The sequence below is a fragment of the Cebus imitator genome, unplaced genomic scaffold (assembly GCF_001604975.1).
Source record: "Cebus imitator isolate Cc_AM_T3 unplaced genomic scaffold, Cebus_imitator-1.0 Scaffold38, whole genome shotgun sequence".
NCBI classification, from domain to species: domain Eukaryota; kingdom Metazoa; phylum Chordata; class Mammalia; order Primates; family Cebidae; genus Cebus; species Cebus imitator.
The window spans coordinates 7,599,707-7,610,128 of NW_016107353.1; the positions used below are offsets into that span (position 1 = coordinate 7,599,707).

The 10,422-nt window shown below is 36.3% G+C and overlaps 1 protein-coding gene across 6 annotated transcripts in view; it reads left to right on the forward strand.

Annotated features, from left to right (window-relative positions):
• The window catches only part of SYT14 (synaptotagmin 14), a 185,203-nt gene that overhangs the window by 140,127 nt on the left and 34,654 nt on the right, over positions 1-10,422 (forward strand). The window lies entirely within an intron of this gene.

Here is a 10,422-nt window from a genome sequence, read left to right on the forward strand (position 1 = left end):
CTCTGTCGTTCAGGCTGGAGTGCAATGGCGCAACCTCCACTCAACACAACCTCTGCCTCCTGGGTTTAAGCGATTCTACTGCCTCAGCCTCCCAAGAATCTGGGATTACAGGCACATGCCACCACGCCCGGCTAATTTTTTGTATTTTTAGTAGAGATGGGGTTTCACCATGTTTGCCAGGCTGGTCTTGAACTCCTGACCTTGTGATCCGCCCACCTCAGCCTCCCAAAGTGCTGAGATTACAGGCGTGAGCTGCTGTGCCTGGCTGACTTTTCACCCTTTTTAAACAAAGATTTTGAAGTATTTCGGGAGAACCCTTAAGCTTAGTACTTTGAGCTAGTTCTCTCTTTTCTCTTTTTGTCCTCCAGATGATAATCACATATAAATCACTCTCTCTCTCTTCATATTTTTAACTAAATTCCCACAAGGCATTGCAAATCACAGGAGAGAAATGTCTGCACTTTTTATTTAAACCAGGGAGATACATTATGCCACATAGTTATTTAGATTATGAAAAAAATCTGTGATATGCTCTAAGTGTGCATTATGGTTTATAGTCTTCTCTGTTATATTGAATAAAAAGCATTTTTTAAATATACAGATTTTAGAATAGATTTATATTTTAAAATAAAAGTATAGTATTTTAGGGTTGTTTAAAGCTTTTAAATGTGTAAGCTTCAGTCCAAGTGGTTTAGGGTCTTAACTGCATTTACACCAGGCAAGATTTTATCTTGCAGGACCTTCATACACAGTCATACCATGCCAGTTTAACTAAGTGATTTCAATGTTTTTAAGTACAAAATGATGGTAAATATGGTATAATCATATGGGTTTCTAGAATAAGACTTAATCTCTATTGGGAAAATTGATAACGTGTTATCATTCTAAATTTTCAGAATTACCGTTTTGGGGAAATGCCAAAATGGTAATTATTTTAGAATAATTTAAGTTTTAAATAATTTTAAATAAGTATTACTTTAAAATAATAGCAGCTTATAAGAGGAGAGAAAAAAAGAAAAAACAGGCAATATTTCAGGGGGAAAAGAACAAATTTTTCATAAAATTGAATAATCTACAGTTATTAATATGATTTCTAAACTTTTTCATTTGGTCTGAGTGATCACTAGTTATTCTGTGGAAAATACGCCCTTATATAGAAATAACTCATTTAAATTAGAAGAGAAAGACTGTGTCATCAAGAGGTATGTAATTTATCTGTTCCCAATTCTGTTTTAATTATATTCATTTCACAAATAAAATGAAGCCAAAGAAAGTAATACTGTTTTATCTTTGTTCAAACTAAACAGTTTTTAATGGACCTACATTATGTGTGTTAGCTTATAGTCATTGATTCTGTAATCTTTTTCTGCCAACCAGTACAATACATTTTTGAGGAATGTTTTCAAAAAGGAAAAAGTGCTAAATAAATAGCTTTTAAGACATAACTTTTTTCTTAAACTTTCATTTTAAGTTCAAGTTTACACATGTGCAGGTTTATAAGTAGACTTGTATCATGGGGGTTTGTTTTACAGATTATTTTATCACTCAGGTATTAAGTCCAGTACCTAATAATTTTCCTGATCCTCTGTCTTCTCCCACCCACCACCCTCTGATAGGCCCCAGTGCCTTTTATTCCCCTCTAAAGATAAAACATTTATATTTGAATAAAACTATCCATCTTCTGCTCTTAGAGAATGTTTTTCCGTGTTGATTGCTTCTCAGATTCAGTACCCTGTATTTAATTGTTCCTCTTTTTTGCTTTCCTTCTCTCTCCACCTTCTCAAAATCTCATTACTTGCTTTTGGCTTCTGTGCTATCAGTTGTTTACTCATTAACATGTAATGCCAATAGAAAGTATATATTCTATCCATACTGTAGTGTTAATGTTCTCTTTGCTTAAGTTTTAATGTTAACTTTGTGGGGAGATCTTGTGATTATAGTTTACTTGGGTGAGTTTGGCTCTAATTTTTGTAAGTTGTAATAATATATCTGTAAGAGATATATTCATAATGAAACATCTGTTCTAGTTGCTTTTCTTTCCCAGAGTCTGGGTGTCACTCTGGGAAAAGTCAGGGTCACCCAGGCTAGGTTGTAGTAGTGCAATCATGGCTCACTGCAGCCTGAAACTCCTGGGCTTAAGCAATCCCATCTCAGCTTCTCAAATAGCTAGGAGTACAGGTGCGCACCACCAGACCTGGCTAATTTTTTTTAAAGAGATGGGATCTTGCTATTTAGTCCACACTGGTCTTGAATTCCCAGCATGAAGTGATTCTCCCAAATCAATCTCCCAAAATGCTGGTGTTACAGGGCTGAGGCACCATGCCAGGCCTTCTAATAGCTTTTGAATAATTACTTATTATTGTTGTCATTTTTGTTGTTGCAAGAACATTAGCCTTTTGGCAAGGAAAAGTTTTAATCCAGCCAAAGAATTTGCAAACTACAATTAAAACACATTTAAGCTTACAGTTTTTTTTTAAAGATAATAGAAAAATAAAATTTTGCATATAAATTTAGTTGGATAGCTAGTTTTGCAGGAACTGATTGAAAGAAGAAAAAGACCAATGTTACCAAAATGGTTTTCTGCAGACTAAACAGGTAGTTTTCCTGAGAATAAGAGTAAAGTTTAACATTTAAGATACAGTTTGAAGTATGCCTTCTTGATCATTGCATGATAGAAAATATACTAAGAGTTGAAAAAGCATAATTTCTTTCTACTAAGTAGCCATGTAAACTAAGTAAAGCATCTGATCATTTTGGGCATCAGGTTTCTCATTAGTGAAATGAGATCTGGAAAGGTGTATCCATCTCTGATATTCTCTAATTATGTTAGTATATATTGGGAAAGGAGTTAGGTGGGAACAGAAATTGGTGAAATTTAGATGAGTTTTGTATGCTTGATACAACATTTTGTGGCAGATATGTATTATGTTTTCTCACTCTTCCACCTTTTCAGTAACTATCTGGGAATAACTATGTCTACCTCCCTAAGGTAAGCCATAAAATTGACTTTCCCAGTCTTACTGGTAGGTATGGCATGAACTGTGTGACATAGACTCTGCGACACATATTCGTTTTTAGGAAACCTTAATACAGACTGAACAAATAAGCGGGTGCTGCACTCAGATTATGTTTCCATGGAGTTGATGGTGGAGGTATCTGGTGTTCAGAGGCAATAGTAACTGTTGAAAAATAGCTCTGCTGATGCAGTAATGGTATTGGTGCTGGGCTGCTAACAGTTGCAATAGAGAAAAGCCCTTGGCACAAAAGAATCCAGTGAGAACAGCAGCAGATTTTCCTCACCTGACCAATTCTGTAGTATGGCTTGTAGACTTTATTCTTGAGAAGCTTAACCATTAACTTGATTCTTTATTCATCTTCATTCCTTTAATAAATTACTGTTTCACTTTATGAGTCAGAGTTAGCTGCTGGTGTTTTCAAATAAGAACCCTGAAATAGCCATATGGTTTACTGTTTGCTTGCTTTAGTCCTGTCTTATGCCAGACACAATAGCTAGAATGTCAGTTACCCTTCCTGCCATGGTATATCCCTGTCGTAGTTTGAACTCTTCTTATATGCTCAGCGTTGTTCATATGGCACTCTTTCTTAGTGTATAGCCCCAATTACTTTCTTCACTTGCATTTTTTGTACTATGTTACTCTCTGTAACAGTTGCATAAAATGGCCTTTCCCTTTTTTCTCATCCTGATTTTATTTCTAATTTTAGCATGTTAGATTTGTTAATATTATTAAATTTATCGATTGATAATGAAACTTTATTCTTTCTCTCACAAACATCCACACAACCCTTCCTGTACAAACAGTACTTAATTAGCCTGATCTTTTCAGAGTGGCTAGCAATAATAATAGTGAGGGTACCCACACATTGGACAATTCTCAGAGTAGAGGAATCTTTATTAAATCCTTGGTTTACTTTAAATAATTTATATGGCTTTTGGTGAGTTGCCATTTAGGAAAACTGATACTTGACAATGCTGTGATGTGTTTCATCTTGAAATAAGGTTCTCTACATTGGCAGATGAGCTGCAGGCATACCCGTTAAGTTTTTCTTCTGTAGACAAATGGTTCTCAAAGTCTGATTCCTGGACCACCAGCATCACATCACGTAGGAACTTTATAGAAGTGCAGACTCTTAGTCCCTCTCTGAAACTTTCTGAATTAAAAAACTCTGAGGGTAGGGCCCAGCAAATCTGTATTTTAACAAGCACTGTACATGATTCTGATATACGTTAAAGTTTGTGACTCACTGCTTTTGACTAGAGTTTGCAAACTATGACTTGTGAGTCAACTCTGGCACGTAGCCTGCTTTTGTAAGGTCTGTTGCTCCTCTCTGCAGAAGCAGCATACATTAACACTGTTGAACTTAGGTGTGGCCATATGACTCGCTTTTATCTTCTGTGCATAACCTTTAAGAATCAGAATAATGCTTTCACTATCATGGAAGCCTGTGTGGAAATGGAACTTCTTTGAGCTTTAAAGGAAGCCTCTGTTGCCAATCCAAAATCGATTATGTTGTATAAGCAAGAAGTAAACCATTGTTGAATTAAGCTGCCAAGAATTTCACTTTCTTTGTTACTATAGTATAACCCGAAAATGTTTGCTCCTCTGGCTAAGGAGTGTATAAACCCCTGTGGTCAAGAATCAGATGAAGCAGGTGATATAGTTTAGATGTGCCCTCCGAATCTCATGTTGAACTTGTTGAAATGTAATCCCCAATGTTGGAGGTGGGGCCTGGTGGGAGGTGATTGGATCCTGGGGGCAGGTTTCTTACTAATGGTTTAGCACCATCCTTTTGCTTCTGTCCTCATGATAGTGAATTATTTATCATGTGATCTGTTGGTTTAAAGGTGTGTGGCATCTCCCCCTCTCCCTCTCTCACCCTTGCTCTCTTCGTGTGACATGCCTGGTTCCATTTTGCCTTCTGCTGAGAGTAAAGCTCCCAGTAGCCTCCCCAGAAGCTGAGCAAACTGCTGCACTATGCTTGTGCAGCCTGCAGAACTGTGAGCCAATTAAACCTCTTTTCTTTATAAAGTGCCCAGGTATGTCTTTATAGCAACATAAGAATGGCCTAACTCAGCAGGGAATTGACTAACAATGTTGCCTTCTTCTGAAAGAATCTACGGCTCCTTATGTGTTATGGATTGGAATACCCGGGAAGCAGACTCTCAGAGGGAGTTTAGTGTGCAAAATGTTTGTTAAGGAGTGCTCTTGGGATTCATACTTGTAAAAGAGAGGAGATGGAAGCAGGATTGGGCAGAGAGAAGTCAAGCTACAGTGCATGCCCAATGACAGTCTTAGTTAAGCCCCAGGGAACTCTGGAACTAAAATTGTCCTTCAGAGTTGTCCCCATTTGGCTGAGATGGCCAGACCTTTATACCCCCATCAGTCAGTCATTGGATGTTGGTTGCCCCTTGTATTAGTTTGTTCTCAAGATGCTAATAAAGACGTACCCAAGACTAGGTAATTTATAGAGGAAAGAGGTTTAATTGACTCAAAGTTCCACAGGGCTGGTGAGGCCTCAGGAAATGTACAATCACGGCAGAAGGGGAAGCAAACATGCCCTTCTTCACATGGCAGCAACAAGGAGAAGTGCCAAGCAAAAGAGGGGAAAGCCCCTTATGAAACCATCAGATCTTGAGAGAACTCACTCACTATCATGAGAAAAGTAAGTGGGTAACTGCCCCCATGATTAAATTACCTCCCACTGGGTTCCTCCCATGGAAACCGGACAGGGTTTAATGCTGCTTTTCCAAAGTAGTGCCAGTTTAGACAGATAGTGAGAATTTAAAGAAAACTGGTTGCAAAAGTGTTTTTCTCTCTAGAAAACTTGAGATTTAATTTAGAAAAGAGGCAGTTTTTATCCTTGATGTATTTATGTTCTTACAGTGGAAGAGAACTTAAGAAATACTGAATGCAGCCCTGGGACACAGGAACTTAATTTTAAACATTTTAAATTGAATGAAATTGTTTATTAGCAGGTTTCCAGTTTCATAGTCACATTTGTGCAGTGAACTTGGTAGAGGCTTGTAATGAGTCACAAAAATATCTCTTTGAAAGTTACATTTAATTTTATGCAGGAAAAAGGATAATTCTGGTCATAAAGTTATTGTTCATGATAAGCCAGTACATAAATTTCCTGATGTTTATTTTAAGCAAATAGATTTAAATTTCTGTCATTGAAAATGAACATGCTCCTGCAAGTACCATGTGTTCGTATTCCAGGAGCTCCTGTTAGAGTAAAATATACATTTTTAGGTGTTGATTATGCAAAGATGTTCTCATAAAAAGGCTAATTCTCCATAGTATACGTGTTAGAATTGAGATAGTAGTGCCAGCTTACCTGGGTACTTCACAAGGTTGTGAAGATTAAGTGAGGTAAAGTATGTGGAAACCTTTGAACTAACTATAAATATCAGTTGCTTCTTGGAGATAAAACAGGTGTCATTAATTTAATTTGAGTAATTCTACCATTTTTATAAAGATATTCTCTGATCTTACAAAAGGTATATATTATTTTCTTTCCTGTATCTCTTAGAATTGTTTTTATACCTTAGCTATTTACCATGTCCTTTTTATAGTTAGTCACTTTTGGAGCAACTAATGATTAGAATGGTACTAAATTACTTTTTTTTTTTTTTTTTTTGCTAGTATAAAAAGCTGATAGAACTAATAGAAACTGAAAACTTAAGTTTGGTACAAAACGTTTTGTTATATTTTGGAATTACCTGATATTATAATCAAATTATATACAGTCATACACCACACGTAACATTTCAGTCAACAACAAATCACATAATTGATGGTGATTGCAGAAGATTATGACATAGTCTTTTTACTATATGTTTTTTGGTCTTTTGTTTTGTTTTGATATAGGGTTACTCTGTTAGGCTGGAGTGCAGTGGCGCAATCAAGGTTCATTGCAGCCTTGACCACCTGGGCTCATCAGCCTCCAAAGTAGATATTATACCTTTCATATGTTTAGATATGCTTAGATACACAAATACTTGCCATTGTGTTACAGTTGCTCACAATGTTCAGTACGGTAACATGCTATATAGGTTTGTAACCTAGGAGCAATAGGCTATACCATCTAGGTTTGTATAAGAACACTCTATGATATTCTCACAATGACAAAATTGCCTAACAGTGCATTTCTCAGAACATATCTGTGTCATTAAGTGACACATTACTATAATTTGTATAATAAAGGTTATATATATATATATCTCTCTAAAGAGAATAAGATACATTTTAGTTTATGGAAAACAGCATATTAGAAGTACATTTTTCGTGTTAGTCAATTTACTTTCAGTAATATATTTCTCCCTGAAATGAAACTTAGCACTGTCCCTTAAGCTGCGTTCAAGTTATGAAGAATTTTTATACCAGCTCATTTGTGATTTGTCACAAAATATTAAAGAATTACTAGCACCGGGCGCGGTGGCTCAAGCCTGTAATCCCAGCACTTTGGGAGGCCGAGGCGGGTGGATCACAAGGTCAAGAGATCAAGACCATCCTGGTCAACATGGTGAAACCCCGTCTCTACTAAAACTACAAAAAATTAGCTGGGCATGGTGGCGCGTGCCTGTAGTCCCAGCGACTCAGGAGGCTGAGGCAGGAGAATTGCCTGAACCCAGGAGGCGGAGGTTGCGGTGAGCCGAGATCGCGCCATTGCACTCCAGCCTGGGTAACAAGAGCGAAACTCTGTCTAAAAAAAAAAAAAAAGAAAAAAAAAAGAATTACTAGCTAGAAATCTGCCATCTTAATGCCAAAATTGTTAGATATTCAAGACCAAGTTTATGTTTGCATTTAGGAGGGTTGGTATAAAGTTGGGGCATCCCACTCCCTCCCAACTGTGTGTCCTTAGGTGAATATTCAGCCTCTCTGTGCCTCATTTTCTTCATTTGTAAAAAGAGATCGTAATGATAACAGCTACCTCGTACAATTTTTGTGAGAATTAAAAGAGACAGTCCATGTAGGGTCCTTAGAACAGCATCTGGCAAAGAGTGGGAACTTGATAAATGCTATTTTTATTTGATCTTATCCATGTATGAATAAATTTAATGTTCTAATTTTGTGGTAATCTTAGATACTAGTCTGCAAGTAAAAAATTATTGCACTGTATTTTTTCAGGTTTCAAAATCAGAAGGAACATACCAAGCTGGAAAAGAAGAGGGTAAAAGTACTATTCTTGCAACAACAGAAGTAGTTAGTAATGACTGTTTTCAGAAACTAAATATAGCGCAACCCTCAAATGTTTTTGAGACATAACTTCTTAGAAATGTATTTTGAGTAATTACTGAAAAGACTGAATTACAAATATTCTTTAAGTAAATGCAGTTTTATTATTTTCACGCATACGTAGTAGCTCATATTACATTGATGTGTATCAAGCAGCTTAAAGAAGGCTATTGTGAGGTAACAAATTCTGAAACTTTTAAATGTCCACAACAAAGGCTTTTTTCTTAGTTATGCTAAATGTTCCTTGTGGGTCAATTACGGCTCTGTTCTATGTTTTCTTCACTCTAAGATCCAGACTGATTGGGCAAGCTCTTTGTGAAATTTTGTTGGTTGTCATGGCAGAGAGCACAGCAAGCTGATTCTTGTCTCTTAAAGCTTTTGCCCAAAATTGACACATGCCACTTCCATTCACATTTCATTATCTAAAGCAGGGGTTGGCAAACTTTTCCTGTAAAGTGCCAGAGAGTTCACTTTTTTTTTTTTTTTTTAATTTCACATATGGTCTCTGTCGCATATTTTTTTTTACAATTCTTTTTAAAAATGTAAAACCTTTCTTAGCATACTGGTTGTACAAAAAAAAAAAAAAAAAAAAGAAAAAACCAGACCACATGCCACATTCAGTTTACAGCCTGTAGTTTGCTTACTTCTGATCTAAAAGCAAGTCTTAACGGCCAAGCCTGGTATCAACAGTGAGGGGCAGTGAATAACTGTAAATAGTATTCCATACCGTGAATTCTAAGATTAATATAATCTGTGTATTCACATTATGATTTGCATATTAGTAATTTGTAAATAAATTTTTGCTTTTATAGTACATGAATTTGCTCTCTTGAGATAACATTCTCTTTTACATCTCACTTAAATAATAGATTTGCATAACAAAGCCTTTTCTAAATGCTCAGCTGTGTCCAGTTACCACAGTTTCTGAATCCAGGTGCTTAATTTATAAAAATATTACTGAACTTGAAAAACTTAAATATCTGACAAGTCATAGTATGCGTTAAACAAATTGGCCTAGACTGGCACTGCCAGAAGAAAATGCAAGAGAGGGTTTATTTATTTTTATAGTGAAAGATAGTAGACTAGGCACATATAATTATTTATTCTTCCTGTAATCTCCACTGAAATGATAGTATCATAGTTTACAAAAATAAATACATATATATACATTCATGTTTATACCCATAAGGTCCAAATAGCTGGAAAGAGGGCATCAGCAGATGAGAGATACCACCTTCAGGAAGACGTTGTGGATAGAGGCTGGTAACAGACTCAATAGAAAGAATAGACATAACCAAGCATAAGGTGCACATAGAAGGAGGTTCTGATCACAGAACCATGAATCCAGGTACAGCATGGGGTAGCATGAGTCTGGGGATTAAAAGCAAGAGAATCACCAAAATCCTGTAAGATGTATAGTTGTATCTCCATCCAGCATGAAGAATGATGTCACGCTTGTGTCTAGCCCTTGGGCAGTAAATATCGTTAAGTTTCTTCTCTGGAAGAACTCAAGATTCCAAGCAAGTATCATCCCATAGTGACATTTAGGAGTCCCCAGGGAAATTGCCTTATCTCCGTCTAATCATGCTTAAGCCTGTCAGTGAACAAACTGCATTTAGACGTGTAGTTTTTGGGGAATGTATTCTTAAATATAAACAGGCAATCATGGCTGAGGAGACAGTAAGGGAAGGCCTCCACCAGGAAAGAGAAAATCCAGGATAAATAGAAAATAAAATTATGCAACAGAAAGAGTCCATAATGCAAAGATGACAAGAAAACTAAAAACTAATTTTAATTAGTGTTTTCAGAAAGATCTGAGAAGATATAAATTTTTTTTGAAGAGAAAAATGCTCAGAAAAAAAGAACAGTCATAGAAAAAAGGGGCTCTTGTAAATTACAGGGATGATTGCCAAAACAAAGCAAATAGTAGAAGGGTCAGTAATGAGACTGACAAACTATGGCTTTCCACCTGTTTTTGTAAAGAAAGTTATACTGATACCCTGCCCTACCTATTTGTTTACATATTTTCTATGGCTGCTTTCATGCCACAACAGCAGAGTGAGTAGTTATGACAGAGATCATATCCTCATGAAGCCAAAAAATTTACTATCTGGACCTTTACAGAAAAAGTTTGCTAACCCATTAATTAGAAGACAGAAGTAAA